This window comes from Megalobrama amblycephala, linkage group LG1 (genome assembly GCF_018812025.1).
Source record: "Megalobrama amblycephala isolate DHTTF-2021 linkage group LG1, ASM1881202v1, whole genome shotgun sequence".
Lineage (NCBI taxonomy): Eukaryota > Metazoa > Chordata > Actinopteri > Cypriniformes > Xenocyprididae > Megalobrama > Megalobrama amblycephala.
The window spans coordinates 30,150,274-30,161,318 of NC_063044.1; the positions used below are offsets into that span (position 1 = coordinate 30,150,274).

The 11,045-nt window shown below is 38.7% G+C and overlaps 1 long non-coding RNA gene across 1 annotated transcript; it reads left to right on the forward strand.

Moving 5' to 3' along the window:
* Nucleotides 1-3,444: 3,444 nt before the first annotated feature.
* On the forward strand, nt 3,445-5,524 carry LOC125267369. The gene is made up of 2 exons (XR_007184661.1): nt 3,445-3,514; nt 3,801-5,524. It is a non-coding gene; the product is annotated as an uncharacterized LOC125267369 (long non-coding RNA).
* The last annotated feature ends 5,521 nt before the right edge of the window (nt 5,525-11,045 follow it).

An 11,045-nucleotide genomic window follows, 5' to 3' on the forward strand; every position in this document is an offset into this window, starting at 1 on the left:
GCATAACCCGGTACTCGTAGTGCCCAGTGGTGGTGGAAAAGGCGGTCTTCCATTCGTCCCCTTTGCGTATGCGGATGAGATTATAAGCGCTGCGTAGGTCGAGTTTGGTGAAATAGCGTGCAGAACGCAGTTGTTCCAAAGCAGCAGGAACTAAAGGCAGAGGATAGCGGAACTTCACAGTGATGTCGTTGAGCCCACGATAATCAATGCACGGCCTTAGAGCTCCATCCTTTTTTTTTACGAAGAAGAACCCTGCTGAAGCTGGTGATGTGGACGGCTGTATGAACCCCTTGGCTAATTCCTCCTCAATGTATTTTTTCATGGCCTCTGATTCAGGTTGTGAGAGCGGGAATATGCGTCCCCTGGGGGGCGTAGCGCCTGGCAGCAGGTCGATAGCACAGTCATTATCACGGTGAGGAGGAAGTTGGGCAGCCCTGGTCTTACTACAAACTTCAATGAGGTCATGGTACTCGGCAGGTAACTTGTTCTGGGACAGCACAGGTGAGTTGGTTTCAGGACGGCTGGGTGCTTGGATACAGGTCTGAAGGCAGGTAGTTGACCACTGAGTGATTTGATTGTCGGCCCATGAGATTTGTGGGTTGTGTTCTCTGAGCCAGGGGGAACCAAGGATGAGAGGATGCTGAGGATACTTTATTAGGAAGAAACGAAGTAATTCTTTATGCAGAGATCCGATTTGCAGTGTGATGTCATCAGAGGTGTAGCGCACCTTACCGGTCCCTAGGGGGCGCCTGTCCAGCGCGGCCACTGACAAAACAGAATCACAGGGGATTAGCAGAATGTTGTGAGCCTGTGCGAAACTTAAGTCCATGAAATTGCCTAGCCGCACCAGAATCAATCATGGCCTCAGTCTGGATTATATGCTCGTGGTATACCAAAGTTGCTGCAATTTTGATATTGGATGCATTGGAGGGTGAACTCACCGCCGTGGCGCCGCGACTGGTGGGTCGCGTGGGGCAGGAAGCGCGCATATGGCCGGGCTGACCACAGTAGAGGCACAGGCGTTGCCGCATCCGTCTGTCTCTTTCCTCCAGCGACAGGTGAGTGGCACCGATCTGCATGGGTTCAGGTTCAGCGACAGGGAATGTTGATGCTGAGGTGGGTGTTTGAACTCTGACAGGTCGTCTAGCTCGGATGAGATTGTCAATGCGTATAGCGAGGTCGATGAATTCATTTAAAGATTTCCCCTCATCCCGGCAAGCCAGTTCAGACTGTAAATCCATATTTAATCCTTTACGGAACAAGAGTTTAAGTGTGTCCTCAACCCACGAGGTTTGCGCAGCCAGGGTGCGAAATGTTAAAGCATACTCAGCGGCAGTTTGTGTACCCTGGCGCAGAGCCAGGAGAAGCTCGCCAGCCTCCTTACCTCCTTCGGCGTGTTCAAACACCTGACGGAAACATTGTAGAAAGGAATCGAGGGAGGCATATGATGGTTGGCCGTTCACCCAAACGGTGGTTGCCCATTCGAGAGCCTTTTCAGTAAGGAGTGAGCATATGAAGGCGATGTGACTCTCATCGGTGGGATAGAGCGTTGGTTGCTGCGACAGGAAGAGTGAACACTGGAGGAGAAAACCCTTGCACCTCGCTGGCGAGCCATCATATTTGTCAGGAAAGGCTAGGCTGCTGGTGGCATTGGAAGCAGTGACCGCTGCAGCAAGCGGCGTGGTTAATGGCGGACTAGACTCGGCATGCGTCATCCGCATGCTCTGCAGCGTCTTTACCAACTCCTCGGTAACAGAGGTTAAACGTGTGAGTTGCTGCTGGTGGACTGCCAGTACACTGGCCTGGGTGGACAGTTCAGTTGACAACCGATGCATGGCTGCTGGATCGAGATCTGGCGAAGTCTTCTGTAACGAGGCAGCAGACTCGGGGAGATCCATATGCAGCTTTATTCACAATCGTAGTCGTACAGGCAATGGTCAGACAACAGCAACAGGTGTAACGCAGGCAAGACAGAAATCAATAACAATACCAGGCAGAAAGTCAGGGCAGGCGGCAGGCTGAACAGGGTAATCCGTGAGACAGGCAGTAATAGACAAGGCAGGCGGCAGACAGGAATCAGAGAGAGTAGGCAGTCCAAGGTCAAACACAGGGTATCAATAGACAGGGTAAACGCTCAGAAATGTATGCTCGGCAAAACAAGACTTCGCGAAGCATGATGGGGTAATGGAGTCTTAAATAGTCCAGATAATGCATAACAGGTGGTGGGTAATCAGCCCAGATACGTGATGTGGGATTTGTAGTTCAGAGAACAGTCAGTATTCCGGTGACGGCACCCTCAGGTGGCGATCAGAGGGAGCCACAGAGGCCGTTTCTGTGACAGCTTGTCACGTGACGTAAACCAGTCCTGCTGTTAACGAGCAGAATTACTGAAGGAAAGAAACAACAACAGAAAAAGTGAAAAACTTCCAGCCACAGCCTTAGATGAAATCAACCAAAGATTAAAAAAAAAGACCTTAAAGGGTTAGTTCACCCAAAAATGAAAATTATCCCATGATTTACTCACCCTCAAGCCATCCTAGATGTATATGACTTTCTTCTTTTAGACAAACACAATCGGAGATATATTTAAAAATGTCCTGCGCTACAAAAAATGATTTTCTTATTTAATATTTTCGTATTGTTTATATTCCAAATATCTAGAAATTGTTAAATCAAAATGCTTTTTCTAGATAATTAAAATTACATAAAATATTTCTTGTTTTCCTCTGCTGAGATCTTGAGAGATTTAATGTCTTTTATCTTCAGTTGATTTCATCTATAAAGCAATGTTAATTATGTTCTTAATTTGTATATTATAAAAAGAACCGATAAGAATACCGTTGAAGTACCCGATCAATAAGTAACAGTTAGAACTGTAACGATACTTACCCCTACCCATATGACATAACTGACATAATTTCTATGAGTCACATGAAATAACTTCTTAAGGCTGTCCTAACCTAATGTAGCTCTACCCAACCACTGCATGGAGGCTAAAAGATGGCTTCCTGAAGATGAAAGGACAATATGGACTTGAGGAGGGGAAATACTTTATATGATATGTGAGGATTAGGAGGGGTGTTTTATTCCAACTCTAGTCTTCATACATGTGTTTGTCAGGATGACTGTTATTTTGTAAGATTAGGGAGAGACTGTACCTCTCATTTGTGTGTCTTGTGTACTATAATTTTAGAACAGGAGCTTGTACTCCTTTGATTTGATTGAAAAGTTTCAGATGGAGCTGTTTTTTACTTTCTGTTCCCATTATGTTCATTTACATGCAAACAGCTCATGGTGAAATTTTTCTAGCATTTATATACTACTACTATTACTGCTATTAATATTGGTCATATTATTAAACAAAATTAACAAGATCTTTTAAAAACATAATATAATGACTTTATTATTTTACAGTGTTATTCGTGTTTTTCCTTTTACTTTACAACACATCACTGACAGGCTTTCCTGTGTAACACTGATTCAAGTTTTCCACCATTGTATTTATCCAAATGAGGTTTGTAAATGCATGGATGTTTCATATTTTGCATTAATTATTTCTCTTATATGAAAATTACAATGTAAAAGAAGACGTGACAAGGTCATTGGTCTTCTCACAAAATGCCACATTAGAGGAATATTCAGAGGGGCGAATTGAAATAATTTCTTTTGGGCATTATCATGCCACAAATATTGTATATTGAGCTAAACCTAAACTAAACCTGGAATGATAATTTGTGTTACCAGATGAGATACTTTGTAATGGGGATGTATGATTTTGAGTTGTACTATTTCTATTGCAGGTTCTCAGGGATCCCCAGTTGAAGGCATCAGGACATCAGATGTTGGCCTGGACAGATGTACCAACAGTACACCACAAAGACCTCTGCTTTTAAATGGATGGCTGATTACTACCATGTTCTGTGCGGGTATTATTATAGCAAAACTGAGCACCTGTGATAGTGGGATTTCTAATTTTAAAGAATAGTCATACATCAGTAAATTATTTATTTTTTTATTTTTTTATTTAAAAATTTGAAAGGATTTTTAAAAGTTGCAACCTTTTTTTCTCCAGTTACAAAAACAGCTGTTACACCTTTTCAAATTCTTCATTGGGGGTGCACAAATCCTATTTCACAAATTAAGAAATTCATATGCTCACATTTAAGCCGTGTTCTTCAGACACTGTAACAATCCTGATATGATGTCACACTTTGCAGTATCTTTTTTATTAACATGAATTCAAATTTTAACAAATATATTCAAAATGTAAAGATATACAATCTGACAATCTGATCTTGTCATTATTAATCAATCAGTAATCAACACTGCACCACCCCGAAATTACATGCACTGTAGAAGTATGGTTTTGGCAAGAAATGAACAGTAGCTAAATATTTATTATAAATGCTACTATTTGACATTCAGTATTTTAGTCTATATTAAAGGGATACAAGTCTCTTTTATGTATGATTTTTTTTTTATTACAAACTGTTTTTGTTTGTTTGTTTGTTTGTTTTTAGCTAGCACTTAATATTTCTTTAATGTTACCACATGAGAATAGCCAAACAGTGTAGGTGATTCACAAAATCATACACAAAGAAATGTGCATGATTGGCCAAAGTTTTACTGATCTACAAAAAAATTGAGCCTATGAGTTTCTTAATTTGTGATTTGTAGAATAGGTTTAGTGCACCTGCAATGAAAAAAATTAAAGGCAGCAGCTATTTGCACTAAGTGACAATAGCACATTTTCTTACACTAGGTGAAAATAGTGATAGATTCTATTTACACCATGTAAAGTATCAGTTATTTGCAATAAGAGTAAATAGATGCTATCTATAGGCCTACTTAATATTGACAGATATTATTTGCACCTCAGTATTTTTGTACATTAACAGGATGCAATAATATAGAGTGTAAATGATTGTATTTATTAAAATGATTAAATGGATGCTGCCTTATTGGTAGAATAAAACCCTCCCTACACCTTCTCCTAACCCTACCCAATAAACATTTTTAATATTATTAAACACTTGTTCAGTTTAGTTCCGCTTTTAGAACATTATTTTCATTCTTATTGAAAATAAATGTGAGCTTAGCAAAAGGCAGATTTGAACCTGCATCAAAAGCCAGAACTCCCTACTCGCTACTGCTGTGTCACTGAAGACGTTGCCTTCTGTGCTTCTTTTTTAAAACTTGAGTGGCCCAAAAGCTAGTGTAAATAGCGTTTGCCAACAAGGGACGCTATTTGCACTTTATGTAAATAGACACTCTGAAATTTAAAAGGTGTAACTGTTGTGTTGTGTTTTTGAGAGAGAAAGGAACTAAGTTTTCAGCTCCTAAAACATTGATGACTTCACTGAAATATTGTCTACACCTTCCACTGTCAGTTGCTCAGTTTCACTACAATAATACCAGATACAATACAGCATGTGCATAATTGAGTCGCTATTCTAACAGCTGGGGGCTATAGACTTATAATAAATGAGCAATATTATAATAAATATGCACATTGCTTTCTGTATTCAGTTTTATTTTTATGCTGCTAGAGAACCACCTGCACTGCAAATTTTCAGGAGTGACATTCGCATTTATCCAATTACAGGAGTGAATCCGTTAAATCATTGGGGCACTACATGAATTGACACTGGTTTACATTTAGATAAAGATGAAATATTTTAATTTTGATATAAATGTCAATAATAATTATGAAATAAATTTAAATATTCATAAACCTTGAAATTAAAAAAGTAATTAAAAATATATATTTTATTGTCCATTGTATTGAAATTGTGGGTTACATCTTTGTCACCCTTTTCACCCCTGATGAGTTTACATTCCTGTTACAAGAGCAAGGAACTTACATTTTAATTGCAAAGGAAAACCAATTCATCGTCTATATTCTTCTGTCCTCCATTTTCAAGGGTAAGATTTCTTTATAAATCATCTACTGATCCATATGTCTTTATTTTTGTTGAACACAAAAGGAGAGAGTCGTATAGTCTAGTGATAGTGAATTCTGACTCAGGCTGTCAGTCTCTTGATGTTCTGCCTTACATCTCCTTTTGTGCTCCAATAAAAATAACACATTTGGTACAAAAGAACATGACCAATTTTATACTTGAGTAAATATTGCTTTTAATTTGTAGCTTGAGACTATTTATAATAGCTAATAATTAACTTGTATACCTCTTTGTGTGTATTTGAGTGTAAATGCCTTTTCTATGTTATCTTGTATAGAAGGTTTGTATGCTCTAACGATGTAGGCTATTTGTAACTGTATTTTGTAAATATTAAAGCAATGTTAACTGAATGTGATGTGTGATTATTTTGTAAACAGGCTTATCTTTTAGTATTAAGTGTTTGAGATTTTTAAAATAAGTAGAAAATGTGTTAATTGTATAGAGTTATTTCACCCAAATGAAATCAACATCAACGTTGGGTAAGCAAAGATCGATTTCATGTTGAATACGTGTTGATCTACAACGTCGTTTCACTCAACTGAAATCAACATCGTTTCGACGTTAGGTAAGCAAACCAATTAGATCGATTTTATGTTGAATATGTGTTGATTCTACAACGTCGTTTCAACCATCCGAAAATCAACATCGTTTCAACGTTCGGTAACCAAACCAATTGCGTCGATTTTCCGTTAGATTTGAATGGAGTGTCTGACGTTGATTCAACATTACCCCGATGAGCAAACTGATGCCGGATCAACGTCGGAGATCAACGTCGTTTCGATGTCACGAGAAACGTCGTTTCTACGTTGATTCTATGTCAGTTTGCTATCTGGGAACGTTCTTGGAACGTCTTTATCACGTTATTTGTGCTTGACTGATGTTATTTGTACTTGACTGATGTTCTCATAATATTGAGTGAAAACATTCTCATAACAACGTTCTTGTAACGTCTTTACCATGTTATTTGTACTTGACTGATGTTCTCGTAATGTTGGGCAAAAACGTTCTCATAACAACGTTCTTGTAACGTCTTTACCATGTTATTTATACTTGACTGATGTTCTCATAATGTAGAGCGAAAACGTTCTCATATAATCTTCTTGGAATGCCATAATTTTAGAAGTAATGGGAACAGAAATTATAACTGCAACCAGTACATAACAAGAATAGAAATGACGTATGACTGTCGTTACCAATCAAAATGCGTGTTAATTTAAATGCAATGTGTGAACTTATTACACCATTTAGGCTATCCTATTTCCATTTAGCAATTTTTTATTTTTTTTATTTTATTAACATCTACACTTACCCCATCCCTAAACCTACCCTTAGTGATTTACAGTGCATTTATACTTTATGAGCACATGCGTTCCCTGGGATCGAACCCACGATCGCATGATCACATGATTGCATATTGATATTGCAATGCTCTGCCAACAGAGCAACGTGAAACCATAAGTATGATGCAGATAAAAATCCATGTGTCCTGTTGTCGAAAAGGGCGCAACTTTAGTAAAGGCTCCTATGGGTCCTATTTCAGGGAAGTGACAAACAACCTATAGGCATATTGGTTGGAGAACATGTTGCATTGTGAATGGATCGTCAGGTTTTGTTCCCCACAGGCTTTATTTTTATTCTTGAACACGGGTCGGCAGGATACACATGTCTGTTCGCTAACCAGACTACCACAACCAAGGTAGCGCAAGTGCATTGATCTCACGGTCATACACCGATTGGTCTGTGCTGTGTAGTGATGGGCATTCCGGCTCTTTTTTGTGAGCCGGCTCGTTTGACTCAGCTCACTGAAAAGAGCCGGCTCTTTAAATAATAAATGTTTTAACTATGACTTTGACTATGATAGGTGTGAAAACAATTTGTGAAATTGTGAGACATTGCGAGTATGATTTCATTTAATAATTTAATTAGAACTGTTTTCACACCTATCATAGTAAAAATCATAGTTTATTATTTAAAGAGCCGGCTCTTCAAACGAGCCGGCGCACGAAAGAGCCGGAATGCCCATCACTAGTGTGTGCGCCTAGGCTTATATAATTATTTTTTATTTTTTTGTGTGTTGTTCTTTGAATGTTCTTTTTAGTCTATTGTTTTAAATAAAATTAAAATCATTCATTACATAATGATTGAATTTCTATAGGCTTTATTTTCACGAACGACCCATCACTAGTGCTGTGCACTTCAAATCAAACAAGGCAGAGTTACCCAAAAGCATCGTAAGCCTAAATTGAGCTTACGATGCTTTTTAAAACGTTGTTTTTTTGTGCTTTTGGTAAACTCTGCCCAAGCCGTCTTCCACGTTCTGACGTCACCTCGGTGTATACGCTCCGTGCAGCGCCATTTTCAAACCAATGATTTGAATGGAATGGTTCACCTTTATGTCGACTTCTGAGGCCAGATCGCAGACCTTCTAACAGGTGAGTCGATTAGACGTTAGGGTTTTTGTTGTTGTTTTGTTATATATGCAAAGTTTGTATGACTGGGTAGTAAATACTTTAGAAGCCTGTAGTCATTTCTGCGGGAGACAATTATAGGCTAATTGTTGTGATGTGGGGTTTATTTTTGGTTGGCCTATGTTAAATTGAACTCCTATTTGAGTGAAGATGGGCTTTGCCGCTTTATATTTTATGAATTAGTGACTCTTATACGCTTCATAACATTATTTTTTAACGTCAAATACTTATTAATTAATAGCCGCGTTTCCCCGTTGGGCCAAAAGCAAGTGCCAGGGTGTGCCAGAGCCCGTTTCCACTGCCACTTGCGAGGCTTCATCGGGCCTTGGTCCAAAGTGCCTGGTTTTGAGGAGTGGTTATGAGCGAAGTTCAAGTCAGGAGAGGCTCAATACCACTGCTCATTTTCCATAACATCAGGCTAACAATTAAAAAAAAAATAAAAAATACTTAAGACATTTAAAACAATTTCCAGTTGAAAACTCACTTGCAGGCACCAGCGAGTGAGATTTAAAGTTACTTCAGATGTGGATTCTGATCACCACACAAGCCAGAAATATATTAATTTGCAATGCTAAAGGCTACTTACTTGCTACCCATTGTTATTATAACTAATGTTGCTCTGTCAACATCACTATTAACATTATTACCATTAGAAATAATTGCATGTTTAGTCTTAACCTTTGAATTAAATGCCATCAAGTTCCATTCTGTTTTTAAAAAATTGTCATCAATATTTTTCACTTGTTTGTTCTTTTAAAATATAAAGGCCATTAATGTAAGGAACATGTGAATGTCTTTTAGTTATTCCACAAGTTTTGACGTGTTTCTTCTTATCTTGTATTCATCACACGAAGTCCATAGTTTCCTTTATCATGGTTTATTCTTCCAAGTCAATAAAGAATCATATTTCTCAAATACAGCATAATCCTCTTTCTTAGCGATGTCTTCTCTCAACAACTTATTTGTAAAGATACTATACTTATGAGCCAATTTATGCTATATCTAAATTAAGATACGGTCAAAAGCTTTGTGTTCTCCCACCGCTCGTCTGAACTTATTGCATGTGCGTCAAAATCTTTTTGCGTGCACTAATGACGTCACTGAACATGCGCAGTAAGAACACATATAAATCAAATAAATATATTCAACAATAAATGACTTAACCAAAACAATTATTGTACAAAATTTTCATAATAAAAATGTGAAAATATAAAATTGTGAAATATGAAATATGGCTCTTACATTTCCGGCCCCTAATTGACAGGCATGCAGACTGACAATTACCTTTTTAATAAACACAATAGAGCCATGCTGAAATAATAATTGTTTATTTTCCATTATTTATTTTTTGAAATGTCCATATTTTTGTATGGCAGAGTAACACTCCTTAATATCTGAGGAGTAGTTAACAGTCCATTTCACAGATAAGGCACAACTTGTCAACAGGTCTTTCCAAGGTATTGGTTTTAGTTTTAACCAACACACGTCTTACCAGTCCTTTTTTATCTGGAAACACTTTTATGATTCTTCCAAAGACCCATGAATTTCTAGGGGACGAGTCATCGATTATCAGGACAACATCTCCAGTTGAAAGGTTTTTCTTTACTTGAGTCCATTTTTGACGCTCCTGGAGCAAAGGTAAATATTCATGCACCCAACGCTTCCAGAACAGGTCAGCAAGATACTGAATTTGTTTCCACTTGCGACGTGCATATATGTCTTCTTTTTTGAAAAGTCCAGGAGGTAAGGCTGGTTGCCTTTTCATTAATAATAGGTGATTAGGTGTCAAGGGTTCCAGATCTGTGGGATCATCTGTTGTAAGGGTAAGTGGTAGGGCTGCACGATATATCGCATGAGATTGTCACGCGCATTTCGTCAGTAAAGCCGGTTCCCTGATTACCGCTAAATCGCCATCACCTGCTTTCAAATGTTGCGGCATTTAATAGACAGAGCCGTAGATCACTGAAAAGCCACACAATATCGCGTTCATATCGCAGATGAATCGCCTTCGATAATGAACGCGATATTGCGTGGCTTTTCAGTGATCTAAGGCTCTGTCTATTAAATGCCGCTCCATTTGAAAGCAGGTGATGGCGATTTAGCGGGTAATCAGGGAACCGGCTTTACTGACGAAATGCGCGTGACAATCTCATGCGATATATCGTGCAGCCCTAGTAAGTGGTCTGTCGTTTATTATTGCTTCCACTTCGCACAGGATTGTATGCAAGCTTTCATCGGTAAGTGTTTGTTCTTTTAGGACAGATCTCAGGATTTTTCTTACCGACCTTATCTGCCTTTCCCACACTCCTCCAAAATGAGATCCTGAGGGTGGGTTGAACATCCACTTTATTCCCTTTTGCATGAGAGTGCTTTCCATTTTTGATTGGTTCCACTGTTGAATGGCTTTGCGCAGTTCAACCTCAGCACCTACGAAATTCGAACCGTTGTCACTTCTCATGATTGACACCTGACCCCTTCTGCACACAAAGCGTCGGATGGCATTTAAACACGAGACAGTGTCCAGTGTATGTGCAACTTCAATATGCACAGCTCATGTTGTCAGGCAGGTGAACAATACCCCATACCTTTTAACTTTACTTCTGCCATGTTTGAC